The sequence below is a fragment of the Scyliorhinus torazame genome, chromosome 5, assembly GCF_047496885.1.
Source record: "Scyliorhinus torazame isolate Kashiwa2021f chromosome 5, sScyTor2.1, whole genome shotgun sequence".
Lineage (NCBI taxonomy): Eukaryota > Metazoa > Chordata > Chondrichthyes > Carcharhiniformes > Scyliorhinidae > Scyliorhinus > Scyliorhinus torazame.
The window spans coordinates 73,659,234-73,672,949 of NC_092711.1; the positions used below are offsets into that span (position 1 = coordinate 73,659,234).

Sequence of the window (13,716 nt, forward strand, 5' to 3'; positions counted from 1 at the left end):
ATGAAGACATTCTCTCTGTGTCTGCGTGGGGCTCACCCCCACAACCAAAGATGTGCAGGGTAGGTGGACTGGCCACGCTAAATTACCCTTAATTGGAAAAAAATGAGTTGGGTACTTTAAATCTATTTATTTTTAATTCTAGATGAATGTCAGCTTGGTCAGCTGTTGAGCAAATACAGTGTTATGTTCCATTTTTCTCCAATGTAAGAGGAGATTAATTGATGTCCTGTTGCGGATTGCTTCATTTTTGGGCACTTTTCTCTTTTCTAATCCTACATTATTTCAGATCTCACAGCTTCAGTCACTCTTGTGGACAATTCCCAGCTCTCCATATCTTGCAGACTGATGATAATCATAATCTTTATTATTGTCACAAGTAGGCTTACATTAACACTGCAATGAAGTTACTGTGAAAAGCCCTGAGTCGCCACATTCCGGCACCTGCTCAGGTACACTGAGCGAGAATTCAGAATGTCCAATTCACCGAACAGCATGTCTTTCGGGACTTGTGGGAGGAAGCAAGTGCACCCGGAGGAAGCCCACACAGACACGGGGAGAACGTGCAGATTCCGCACAGACAGTGACCCAAGCCGGGAATCAAACCTGGGACACTGACGTTGTGAAGCAGCCGTGCTAACCACTGTGCTACCATGCTGCTCATGAGACTGTGTTACACTGTCAGTGTGCTCCTGTACTGCTCTGTATTTAACAGGAGCCTGCAGACTGATGAGACTGTGTTACACTGTCAGTGTGCTCCTGTACTGCTCTGTATTTAACAGGAGTCTGCAGACTGTTGAGACTGTGTTACACTGTCAGTGTGCTCCTGTACTGCTCTGTATTTAACAGGAGTCTGCAGACTGATGAGACTGTGTTACACTGTCAGTGTGCTCCTGTACTGCTCTGTATTTAACAGGAGTCTGCAGACTATTGAGACTGTGTTACAGTGTCAGTATGCTCCTGTACTGCTCTGTATTTAACAGGAGTCTGCAGACTGATGCGATTGTGTTCCACTGTCAGTGTGCTCCTGTACTGCTCTGTATTTTGCCTGTAATAGAAAATGACTGAATTTCTGTTCCAGTGGAACCTTTGCTGTTCTGAAATGTGGGTGAATATTTTTGTGCCTCACATCCTTGCTCATATTGCTGCAGTTGGGTGGAAGGGGATGTGTAAAGAGCTGGTCTCTGTGTGGAAATGTGAACCAAGGAAATGGTATGTGTGTGTGACAGAAACACAGCCTTGTGCTCACACTCAGAACAAAGATATCCTTATGGTGAGGGTTTGAAAGGGTCAGATCACAAATGTAGTGAAAAAGTTAAATATAAGTATCACCAGTGTAGCTGCAGCTTGTTAGATCAGAGCTGAGAAATGGGAGCTCTGAATCTCTATTATCTCTGTTTCCCAGAACAAGTAACTCTACTCTCTCTGTATTATTGCAGAACTGTTAATAAAGTCAGTAATAGACAATCTGTTGTTGGGAGTTTGATTCTCTGGTCTCTGAACCACAAGATTCAATGTTTAGAGTCAACAAGATGAACAAGGAAACACATCAGGGCCCAAAACTCCAGCTGGATATTCACAGGAGAAAGTCTGTTATCAAACACCTCGAATGGACAGAACAGAGAAAAATCCCAACTGTCAGAAATTCTCAAATCATTTGTAAATTTCTTTCAAATGTTGACAGGTTCCTGCAGTCAGTTTCCATTCAATTGAAATTAATGAAAGATGAGAGACTGGGTTGGAAGCAGAGCTGGGCCCACTTGTACTGGGACCCCAAAGCCAGACATCACTTACTCTGACACAGCAAATCCAGGGACCACTCACACTGAGACACCAAATCCAGGGTCCATTTACACTGAGACACCAAATCCAAGGGCCACTTACACCGAGACACCAAATCCAAGGGCCACTTACACCGAGACACCAAATCCAGGGACCACGTACGCCGAGACACCAAATCCAGGGACCACTTACGCCGAGACACCAAATCCAGGGACCACTTACACCGAGACACCAAATCCAGGTGCGGCTTACGCCGAGACACCAAATCCAGGTAACATTTACATTTTGAAGTTGACTTATGGGTACAGATTGTTTGCAATAAATCCCCAACTTTCAATTAAATCAGGTTATACAAGATTTAACTATCTGACAGAATGATCACTTTAAATGGTAAATTCAAAATATTTTTAAACCATTAAAAGGTAACACGTTGGGCGCAGCATGATGGCACAGTGGCTAGCACTGCTGCCTCATGACGCCGAGGACCCGGGTTCGATCCCGGCCCCGGGTCACTGTCCATCTGGAGTTGGCACATTCTCCCCGTGTCTGCGTGGGTCTCACCCCCACAATCCAAAAATCTGTGCAGGGTAGGTGAATTGGCCACAGTAAATTGCCCCTTAATTGGAAAAAAATAATTCCGTACGCCTCTCCCCTGTGTGAGTTCGCTGGTGTATCAGCAGGTTCGATGGGGGAGTGTATTCCTTACCACACACAGAGCAGGTGAATGGTTTCTTCCCAGAGTGAACCCGTTGATGTGCAATGAGATTGGGTGAAGACCTGAACCTCTTTCCACAAGTGGTGCAGCTGAACGGCCTCTCCTCGCTGTGTGTTTGCTGGTGTTCCAGCAGATGGGAGGACCGAGTGAATCCCTTCCCACATACAGAGCAGCTGAATGGTCTCTCCCCAGTGTGAACTCGCTGGTGAGCAGTGAGGTTGGATGAAGACCTGAACCTCTTTCCACAGGAGGTGCAGCTGAACGGCCTCTCTTCGGTGTGGGTCTGTTGGTGTGACTGGAAGCAGGATAACTGAGTAAATCCCTTTCCACACACAGAGCAAGTAAATGGTTTCTCTCCAGTGTGAATGCGTCGGTGGTTTTCCAGCAAGGATGGATAATTGAATACTTTACCACAATCTTCACATTTCCATGGTTTCTCCATGGTACTCGTGTCCGTGTGTCTCTCCAGGTTGGAGATCAGTTGAAGCTTCGAAGACACACAGACACGTGTACAGTTTCTCCCCACTGTGAATGGTGATGTTTTTTCAGACTGCGTACCTGGTTAAAGCTCTTTCCACAGTCACTTCACAGGAACACTCACACCCGGGTGTTATGTGCGTCTCGCCGCTTTTCCAGTCACTGATGCTTGAAATCTTTTCCCAGAGACAGAACAGACAAACATTTCACCTTCCACGTTCAAATTTTGATGATGTTGAGGTTGTAATGGATTGAGTGATTCTGTGAGAGCTCGATGTGAAGTTTGTTTTGAGTTTTCTGTCGGCCAATCCTCCACTTCCAATATCCTGTAAAAAGAGTTTACAAAGGTCATCACTGTCAGTCCAGGATATAAATTCTGAACAGACAATTCTAGTTTATCTGGAACATCTTTTCCTCTCTTGTTCCCCCAAAGCTGTAAATCCCCGTCCCCCACACACTCCCTGGGCTGAAATCCAAACCCATCTCACCATCTGCACCATTTCTTTCCTCCACTCCGTTTTCTCCCTCCCTCTCCTCTGCCTGGGTTCAGTTCGCCAGGTCCTGTCTGCAGACTGATAATAAAATCAATGGGTCTTATTGGGGGTTTGGGGCCTCCAGCGGGTGTTCGTGAATCCTCCCCGCCCACCTGACAGGGTTTCCTTCCTTGCCAGAGATCAGAGTCCTCATTGATTTGAGTGCAAAGTGTGAGCACATATTTCTTGTCCCCCTCCCCTGTCCTGTGATGTGAACCATCCTCCAGTGTCTGAAGCAGGATGGTGCCCATTAACCTGGGCCTGTTCCCGGGAGGGAGGGAGAAACCCCGTAGCTGCAAACCAGGGAGCTGACAATGATTGTGAAGGGTTTGCGGATCCACAAAGTGTTTCCAAATCCTCCCACCCACCGCCTGACGCCGACTTCGCTTCTCCAGGACAAACAAGCGCCGAAATCCATGTCCAGCAGCCACACTGCGCATGCTCCGCATCACAATGCCCTGGGTGTGATTGACGGCAGCTGCAGACCAATAGGAAGAGGGGGCGGTGTTGGAGGACCTAGCGGGAGTGGCTGATCCTCCAACCAATTTGAGTGAATGAGGGGCGGGGCTGATCCCGATCTACCTCATTGACTGAGACTCTCGACAACGCAGAATCGCCGAGCAGAAACTTATAGCCAAGTTCCGCACACATGAGTGCGGCCTCAACCGGGACCTCGGATTCATGTCGCATTACATTCATCCCCCACCATCTGGCCTGCAAAATCCTACCAACCGTCCTGGCTTGGTACAATTCACACCTCTTTAACCTGGGGTTACCCCATCTCTGGATCTGTAAAGATTTAATCACCTCGCATTCCAAGCATTGTGTGGCATCTTTGAATTTGTCTATATATGTGTTTCTGGAACAGACGTCTTCATTCACCTGAGGAAGGAGCAGCGCTCCGAAAGCTGGTGACATCGAAACAAACCTGTTGGACTTTAACCTGGTGTTGTAAGACTTCGTACTGAGACTCTGCATCATTTTGAGTTCTTCCCATTGGCCACGTAGGAGCGGGTTCCAAAACCTCATTTCCTGTCTGAGTGGTGTTAACCAATGGGAAGATTTGGTGGACCGGATGGACAATCAGACTGCAAACTTTGCGAATGTAGATTGAGCTTCACACAGATTAAACCTTCTTCCTGTGTCAAACCTCTAACACTTTCTTTCTACTTCTTTTCACTTCAATGGACTTTTTAAGATTCCATTGACTGTTCTACAGAACTGTTACAACAAGCAACAACAAACATTAACTCTGTTTCTCTCGCCACAGATGTGGCACAGTGGTTAGCACTGCTGCATCATAGCGCCAGCGACCTATAAGACCATAAGACATAGGAGGAGAATTAGGCCACTTGGCCCATCGAATCTGCTCCGCCATTCAATCATGGCTCATATTTTCTCATCCCCATTCTCCTGTCTTCTCCCCATAACCCCTGATCCCCTGACCTGGGTTCAATTCCAGCCTTAGGTGACTGTGTGGAGTTTGCACAGTCTGTGTGTTCCCACAGTCTGTGTGTTCCTTCTGGGTGCTCCAGTTTTCTCCACCATCCAAAGATGTGCAGGTTAAGTGGATTGGCTATGCTAAATTGCCCCTCAGTATCCAAAAAAAGGTTAGTTGGGTTACGGGGACAGGGTGGAGGCATAGACTGAAGTAGGGTGCTCTTTCCAAGGGTCGGTGCAGGCTCGATGGCCCAAATGGCCTCCTTCTGCACTGTAAATTCTATAATTCTGTCGGATTTTCTCTCTCAGTTTGATCTGATGGGTTTGTCTGGTGCTATTTCCCTCATACTGTCCATGTGTTTGGGTATTTTAGGGAGCAGGTAGAACTTCCTTAGTTCTACCTGTTGTTTTTGGTTAATGTGTCTGGAGTCTTTGAGTTCTTCCAGTCCGTCTCCAATTCTTCTTCCTGTCTCGGGTGTATGGGTCTAGATAGCTGTGTGTTGTGATTTGTGTTGTTTAGTTGTCTGTCTGTCTCCAGAAGGTATTGTTGTCTCTCGATAATGACAGTGCTGCCACCCTTGTCTTCTGGTCGTATGAACATATTTCATTACTGTGACAGGGCAGAGACCTGTTTGAAAGATTCAAACATGGGAGTTCTGGGAAAGGTGGGCAAGGATTTGGGAGGTGACAACATGTTCAAAGAGTTTGGAGAGGCGAGGGAGGCTGAAGATGGGGCAGTAATTTGTAAGGATGGTAGGGTCAAGGGTTTGTTTTATTGAGGAAGGGGTGATGATGGCAGATTTGAAGGACAGAGGGACAGTACCTGAAGAGAGAGAAATGTTGACAATATCCATGGACACAGGGTAGTTGGCTGATCAGTAGCTCAGTGGGAATAGAGTCGATGGAGCAGGAGCTGGTCTCATGGACAAGATGAGCTCTGAGAAGGCATGAGGGGAGATGGGAGAGAAACTAGAGAAAGATGTGGGTTCAGTGCTCGGGAAAGGATGAAATTTAGAGACAGTTTGGTCCGGTGGGCTCATGGAAGGGAGGGAAGCAGCAGAGGCAGCTGATCGGATTTACTCAATCTCAGTCACAAAGAAGCTCCACAAGCTCCTCACACGTCTTGTTGGAGGTGAGGAAGGAAGAGACAGGGGAGAGCGAGAGTACTTCAAAAGGAAGTAACTTGTGTCAGATATTAAAACGTTTCAGCACACTGCATATCTAACACAAATCTAATTTATTTGACTTTTACGCAGAATATTAGCTCCTGTAAATGGGCTGGAGTTTGTCATAAAGAGAAAGAGACCCAAATGAACATGGTTCAGTCCTGAATGTGAGTAACAGTAAAATCCAATCACTGTGGTTACTTGTGACCTCGTTGGTGTCTCAGCAGGTGGTATGAAGTGGTGAATCCCTTTCCACACTGAGAGCAGGTAAACGGTCTTTCCCCAGTGTGAATTCGCTGATGATTCTGAAGGGCAGATAACTGAGTGAATCCCTTCCTACACTTGAAACAGGCGAATGGCCTCTCCCCAGTGTGAATTCGCTGATGTACAGTGAGCTGAGATGAGTGTCTGAACCCCGTCCCACAGTTAGAGCACCTAAACGGTCTCTCGTCAGTGTGAACACGTTGATGGCACATCAGTTCCCCAGAACTTTTATAACACTTCTCGCAGTCTGGACACTGAAATGGTCTCTCATCAGTGTGAACTTGTTGGTGTCTCAGCAGGTTGGCTGAAACTGTAAATCCCTTCCCACACACTGAGCAGGTAAATGGTCTCTCCCTGGAGTGAACTCGTTGATGTGTGGACAGAGCAGATGACTGAGTGAATCCCTTCCCACACTCGGAGCAGGTGAATGGTTTCTCCCCAGTGTGAAGTCGCTGGTGTCTCAGCAGGTTCGATGAATGAGCAAATCCCTTCCCACACTTGGAGCAGGTGAATGGTCTATCCCCAGTGTGACTGCGCCGATGAGTTTCCAGCTTGGATGGGGAAGTGAATCCTTTCCCACAGTCCCCACATTTCCACGGTTTCTCCTCAGTGTGACTACATTTGTGGCTTGTGAGGCCTGATGATCGACTGAATCCTCGTCCACACACACAACACGTGTACGGTTTCTCCCCACTGTGAATGATGCTTTTTCCTTCCATGTTCAAAATCCGCTTATATTCAGGATATGATAAATAGAGGACTCGGTCAGATCCTGATGTGATGCTTGGTTTGAGTTTCCGGACTTGGAAGCCTCACCTTTGAACACCCGGAGAAACTGATTGGAAACAGAAAATAGGGAGTGAGAGAGAACCCACAAAAACACAAAAGCAGGTTGTGAAAATGAGCTGAATGAATCTGGTCACTTGTGGGGCCAGCACTGGAAACAAATGACCAGGAAAACTGCTGGGTTGTCATCAAAACCCAACTGGCCTCTTTGGGAGGAGAGAGAAAGAGCTGAAGAGGGATTTTGTATATCGACAAGACATAATAAGAGAGTAGTTGGCAAAACAAATTCGATCTTGAGCTTCATAAACAGTAATATTGATAAAGAAACTATGCTTCTGGTGGCACAGTGATTAGCACTGCTGCCTCACAGCGCCAGGGGCCCGGGTTCAATTCCGGCCATGGTGACTGTCTGTGTAGAGTATGCACTGTCTCCCCGTGTCTGCGTGGGTTTCCACCCGGTGCTCGGTTTCCTCCAACAATCCAAAGAAGAACAAGTTACTTGGATTGGCCTTGATAAATTGCCCCTTAATGTCCAGGGATGTGTAGGTTAGGTGGGGCTATGGGGTCACAGGGACAGGGTAGGGGTGTGGGCCTAGGCAGGGTGTCCTTTCAGAGAATCAGTGCAGACTCGATGGGCCGAATGGCCTCCTTCTGCTCTGTAGGATCAGCCACACATTGGGTGGATCTACGGGTTAGTATGGAGAGAGGGCAGCGTCCGTTATGGAGGTTGGATGTGGGACTATTCGCAGATGAGGAGGTCTGTGGGCGGGTGAGCAAGTCCATCCAGAACAATCTGGAAATAAATGATACAGGGGAAGTCTCGGCAGCAGCGGTGTGGGAAGCTCTGAAGACAGCGGTTAGAGGGGAATTAATTTTGATACGGGCCCGTAGAGAAAAGGTGGAAGGAGCAGGGAGGGATAGGTTGGTTAGGAAGATACTTCAGGTGGATAGGAGATATGCGGAATCCCCGGACGGGGGGTTATTGAAGGAGCGGCAGAGGTTACAGATGAAGTTGGGCTGTTATCTACAGGGAAAGCAGTGGAGCAACTGAGGAAGGCAAGGGGAGCGGTGTATGAGTTTGGGGAAAAGGCCAACAGAATGTTAGCGCACCAGCTGAGGAAAAGGGAGGCAGCCAGGGAGATAGGGAGAGTAAAGAACAGAGGTGGGAATGCGGCCCTGGACCCAGTGGGGGTGAATGAGGTGTTTAAGGACATTTATAGCAAGTTATACGAGTCGGAACCCCCGGCTGGGGTGGAGCTGATGAGGCAGTTCTTGGGCCAGTTGAGGTTCCCGAGGGTGGAGGAAGAACTGGTGGAAGGGCTGGGAGCCCCAATTGAAATTGAGGAAATAATGGAGGGGCTGGAGGTCATGCAGTTGGGCAAGGCCCTGGGGCCGGACGGCTACCCGGTGGAATTCTACAAGAAGTTCTCGGAGATATTGGGCCCACTGCTGGTGAGGGCATTTAATGAGGCAAGGGTCCTTCCTCCAACAATGTCGCAGGCCTCGATCTCATTGATTCTGAAACGGGAGAAGGACCCTGAGCAATGCGGGTCATACAGACCAATCACCCTATTGAATTGGATGCCAAACTGCTGGCTAAGATATTGGCCACAAGGATAGAGGACTGTGTCCCGGGGGTGGTAGGGGAAGACCAGACGGGATTTGGAAAGGGCTAGGAACTCACGGCTAATGTTAGAAGGCTCTTAAACGTTATCATGATGCCCTCAGAGGGAGAAGGCCTTTTGTCGGGTGGAGTGGAATTATTTGTGGGAGGAGTTCGGAAGGCTCGGGTTTGGTCAGGGCTTCATTGATTGGGTACGGTTGCTGTATCAGGCACCAGTAGCAAGTGTGCTTACGAATCGGCTGATGTCGGGCTATTGTGACGGTTACAGAAAGCGGTGAAATGATGAAAGCGGCCACAGGCTCAGGCTGACTCGCTGATTGTCCAATAATAACAGTGAGAGTCTCAGTGGGACAATCAGACAATAATAGTGGAGATGGGGCCCAGAGGATAAACAGCAAAGGATTCACTCACTTTGAGAGGAACAAACATAGTGTCTGTTCCAATAAGTCAGGCTGCAGTGTGTGAGTGAACACATCATTGGATCCAGTGTAGAATCATAGATTCCCTACAGTGCTGAAGGAGGCCATTTGGCCCATCGAGTCTGCACTGACCCTCTGAAAGAGCATCCTACCATGACCAATCCCCCACACTAACCCTGTAACCCCACCCAGGGACAATTTAGCACAGCCAATCCACCTAACCTGCACATCTTTGGACTGTGGGAGGAAATCTACGCAGCCACGGGAAGAATGTGCAAACTCCACACAGACAGTGACCCAAGGTCGGAATCAAACCCAGGTACCTGGTGCTTGAGGCAACAGTGCTAACTACCGAGCCACCCCCGTAACTCTGTCATGATTAGACAATACCCTGCCTGTTATTCCAAATCTGATGTGTGTTACTATTATTATTAGACAACAACCTCTGATATTCCAATTTTGGTGTGTGTTACTCTGTTACTGTTATCATCAGACAATAATAGGAGGGCAAGATGCAAGGTAGCAATGATATTTTGAAGTTTCTGTGTTACAATGAGTGTCACTGGGAGGTGTGTGATAAAATAGGAATGGAAACATCATGACAAAGGGTGGCACGGTGGCAGTGCTTAGCACTGCTGCCTCACGGTGCTGAGGACCCAAGTTCAATCCTGGCCCTGGGTCACTGCCGTGTGGAGTTTGCACATTCTCCCGTGTCTCCATGGGTCTCACCCCCACAACCCAAAGATGTGCAGGCCAGGTGGATTGGCCACTCTTTTGAGGTCCACCAACAAAATAGAACAAAGGAAACAAACTTAGGGACAAAGCAAAAAGGGCCGCTCCAGTTAGGGGCACTGCCCGAACGTAACAAAGACCAGCAGAAACTTAAAAACATCTGATAGGAGTGCATTTAAAGGGGTCAATAAAGCGCCCCAACCCCTGCGGTACCCAGCAGGCATGGAAGGCTTTGATGGTGCCCAGGGACACTGTGTGCTCCCTTTCTAGGGCACCCAGCTGCGAATGTAGCTGTGGAAAAGGAGTAAATAGTCTGACCGGATGACCCCCTCGGTCGCCCGCTGCCTGGACCTACAAATGACGCGCTTCACCAGGCCCAGAGCAGGTTCACAAGGAGGTAAGTGGCGCTGGTTCACGAGGTCTTCGGCCCAAGTAGGACTCAGCAAAAACACAGTCTGTGCTGCAACCCTGGAACGACCACCCAATAGAATCCACCTCCTCCCTGCTGGTGTGTGGGAGTCCAGGAGGGGGCTCAGCAAACACACTGCCCACTCGATCCCTCTGCCCTGGAACAAGCACACTGGTTAGAATAAGGAGGATTTTGTCCTTGCTGAAGGTAGATGTTATCAGTTGGGAAGACTGGGCCGGGCACTCAACCCGGGAGAGGCCCAGCAAACAAGCAGTCCAAAGGGCTTTACTCCCATCTTGTTTTTGAAGTTACCTCCTTGTTGTTGTCCTTCTCTCCTCTCTCCGTCCTTCTCTCCCCTCTCCTTCCTCCAGGCAGCAACCAGCACTGGACACAGGCAGAAAACTGAGCAGCAGCAATAGAGAGAGAGAGAGAGAGAGAGAGAGACAGCAGCAACAGCCACTCTCCACCACGGCAACAACCTCATAACACCAAAGTCTGCACTGGGAGTGCCAGCTTCGGATTGGCCATGCTAAATTGCCCCTTAATTGGAAACAAATAATTGGGTAGTCTAAATTTATCATAAAAAATAATAATAATAATAATACTCACCTCTGTCGCAATTTCAGTGTTTTCAAGTTTACAATCTCCTGCTGCAACCTTCGGCTGGAAAGATATCAGAAGCTTTGGAAGCAGCTGTCAAAGGAAATTACAATGGTCAGAAATGTTAGTCGAGGTTAGAAATTAAGATCAGACAAACATTTATCTTGGTTTGAGTTGCTGGGTGTAAATCCTCCCCTAACCCCCGGTAAAAGGACTTTCCAAAATCCATCACTCTTCGAGTCCAGGATAGAAGTTCCAAACATTCTCTCCCCTTGTTGCCAGTCCCAGGATTATTTTTTTTTTTTAAATTCAGAGTACCCATTTCATTTTTTCCAATTAAGGGACAGTTTAGCGTGGCCAATCCACCTACCCTGAACATCTTTGGGTTGTGGAGGTGAAACCCATGCAAACACGGGGAGAATGTGCAAACTCCACACGGACAGTGACTCAGAACCAGGATCGAACCTGGGACCTCGGTGCCGTGAGACAGCAGTGCTCATGTCCCAGGATTATTTAATGAGGGTTTTACTTGCTTTGGAGGCAGTTCAGTGAAGTTTCACTAGTCTGATTCCTGGGATGGGAGAGTTTGTTTTATGGAGCAAGATTGAGCCTGATTGGTCTGTACCCAATGGAGTTTAGAAGAATGAGAGGTGATCTTACTGAAACATCTAAGATTCTGAGGGGTTTTGATGAAAGAATATTTTCCCACGTGGGGATTCAAGAACTAAGGGGGACAGTTTAAAGATAAGAATTCTCCAATTTGACACTGAGATAAGGAGAAATGTCTTCCCTCAGAGGGTCATCAGTCTGTGGATAAAAGCAAATTACTGCGGATGCTGGAATCTGAAACAAAAACAGAAAATACTGGACAATCTCAGCAGGTCTGATAGTATCTGTGGAGAGAAAAGGGAGCTAACGTTTTGAGCCTGGATGACTCTTTGTCAAAGCTGAGTTTGTGGAATTCTCTTTCCCAGAGAGCAGTGGCGCTGGGTCACTGAATATACTCAAAGCTGAGTTCGTCTTTGCGTTTATTGAATGGCAGAGCAGTGTCAATAGGCCGAATGGCCTACTCCTGCTGCTAATTCTGATATTATTCTTCTGTTCTTCCGATTGCCACACATGCCAGTAGCACCTCCCCGCGCTCGGGGGGGGGGGGGGGGGGGGGGCTGTCAATCATCGAGACAATGATTTTCTCTTCTGGTCACCGGAATACTGAAGCACCGCCTCTGTTACGTCATCAAGATGGCCCCTCAGCCGCGCCGCTAAACAAAGATGGCGGCCGTGGAACTGGGCCTGATACCGGATAAAAGTTCTGCAGCTGCAAACGCGGGATTTGCAGGGTCTTTTTCCGGGTTTGTGACCAGCAGAGGGTGTTTATGAAGCCTTCACTCCCTCCCCACCCCGACTCCCGGCTCCATTCCTCCTTCCGCCTCAGCGCCCGAAACAGCCGCTCCCGCAGTCGCAGACCTCCTAGTAAAGTGACACTGCGCATGCTCCAGATACAAACCAGCATTGCATCTGCGCACTGGGCTCCGTGGAATGAATAGGGCACATTCACAGACGCAGGGAATGTTGGGTAATAGCCGCACCATTGAAACAGTTAATACAAAATAACGTGGTCAGCAATTGCGAAAATAATCAAACAATTTATTGTCAATGGGTATTCTGCTATTCTCCATTTCACAAATTGATCAAATGCTGCTCTCCTGTGGAACAATGCAGAACTTAAAGGTTTTTATCCCCAATGGGTCCTTCCTCTCGCCTCCCCAGAAGATGCAAACTCTTGCTGGGTTCAATTCCAGAATCAGTAATTCCTGCATTTTCTTCCCTCTTGCTCGTCATACTGAATGTTCAGTGTTTTCTAGAATGATCCAGCACAGATGGAAGTCACTCGGAACAAAGTGTGAGTTTGTCCATTTTGGAAGGACAAATATAAATGCGGAATACAGGGTTGATGGTAGGATTCTTGGCAATGTGGAGGAGCAGAGAGATCTTGGGGTCTATGTTCATAGATCTTTGAAAGTTGCCACTCAAGTGGATAGAGCTGTGAAGAAGGCCTACGGTGTGCTAGCGCTCATTAACAGAGGGATTGAATTTAAGAGCCGTGAGGTGATGATGCAGCTGTACAAAACCTTGGTAAGGCCACATTTGGAGTACTGTGTACAGTTCTGGTCGCCTCATTTTAGGAAGGACGTGGAAGCTTTGGAAAAGGTGCAAAGTAGATTTACCAGGATGTTGCCTGGAATGGAGAGTAGGTCTTATGAGGAAAGGTTGAGGGTGCTAGGCCTTTTCTCAGAACGGAGAAGGATGAGGGGCGACTTGATAGAGGTTTATCAGATGATCAGGGGAATAGTTAGAGTAGACAGTCAGAGACTTTTCCCCCGGGTGGAACAAACCATTACAAGGAGACATAAATTTAAGGTGAATGGTGGAAGATATAGGGGGGATATCAGAGGTAGGTTCTTTACCCAGAGAGTAGTGGGGGCATGGAATGCACTGCCTGTGGAAGTAGTTGAGTCGGCAAAATTAGGGACCTTCAAGCAGCTATTGGATAGGTACATCGATTACAGTAGAATGAAATTGTGTAGATTAATTTATTCTTAAGGGCAGCACGGTAGCATTGTGGACAGCTCCAGGACCCCAGGTTCGATTCCAGCTTGGGTCACTGTCTGTGCGGAGTCTGCACATTTTCCCCGTGTGTGCATGGGTTTCCTCTTGGTGCTCCGGTTTCCTCCCAGTCCAAAGATGTGCAGGTTGGATGGATTGGCCATG

The 13,716-nt window shown here is 48.0% G+C and overlaps 1 long non-coding RNA gene across 2 annotated transcripts; it reads right to left on the bottom strand.

The window, feature by feature from the left end:
• Positions 1–346: 346 nt before the first annotated feature.
• On the bottom strand, positions 347–12,130 carry LOC140418446 (uncharacterized). Of its 2 annotated transcripts, none has more exons than XR_011945043.1 (2): positions 10,954–12,130; positions 347–3,297 (listed from the first exon to the last, which is right to left on the bottom strand). It is a non-coding gene; the product is annotated as an uncharacterized lncRNA (long non-coding RNA). The 2 variants fall into 2 exon arrangements; XR_011945042.1 differs by lacking the exon at positions 347–3,297 and adding an exon at positions 6,109–7,209.
• Between the last annotated feature and the right edge of the window lie 1,586 nt (positions 12,131–13,716).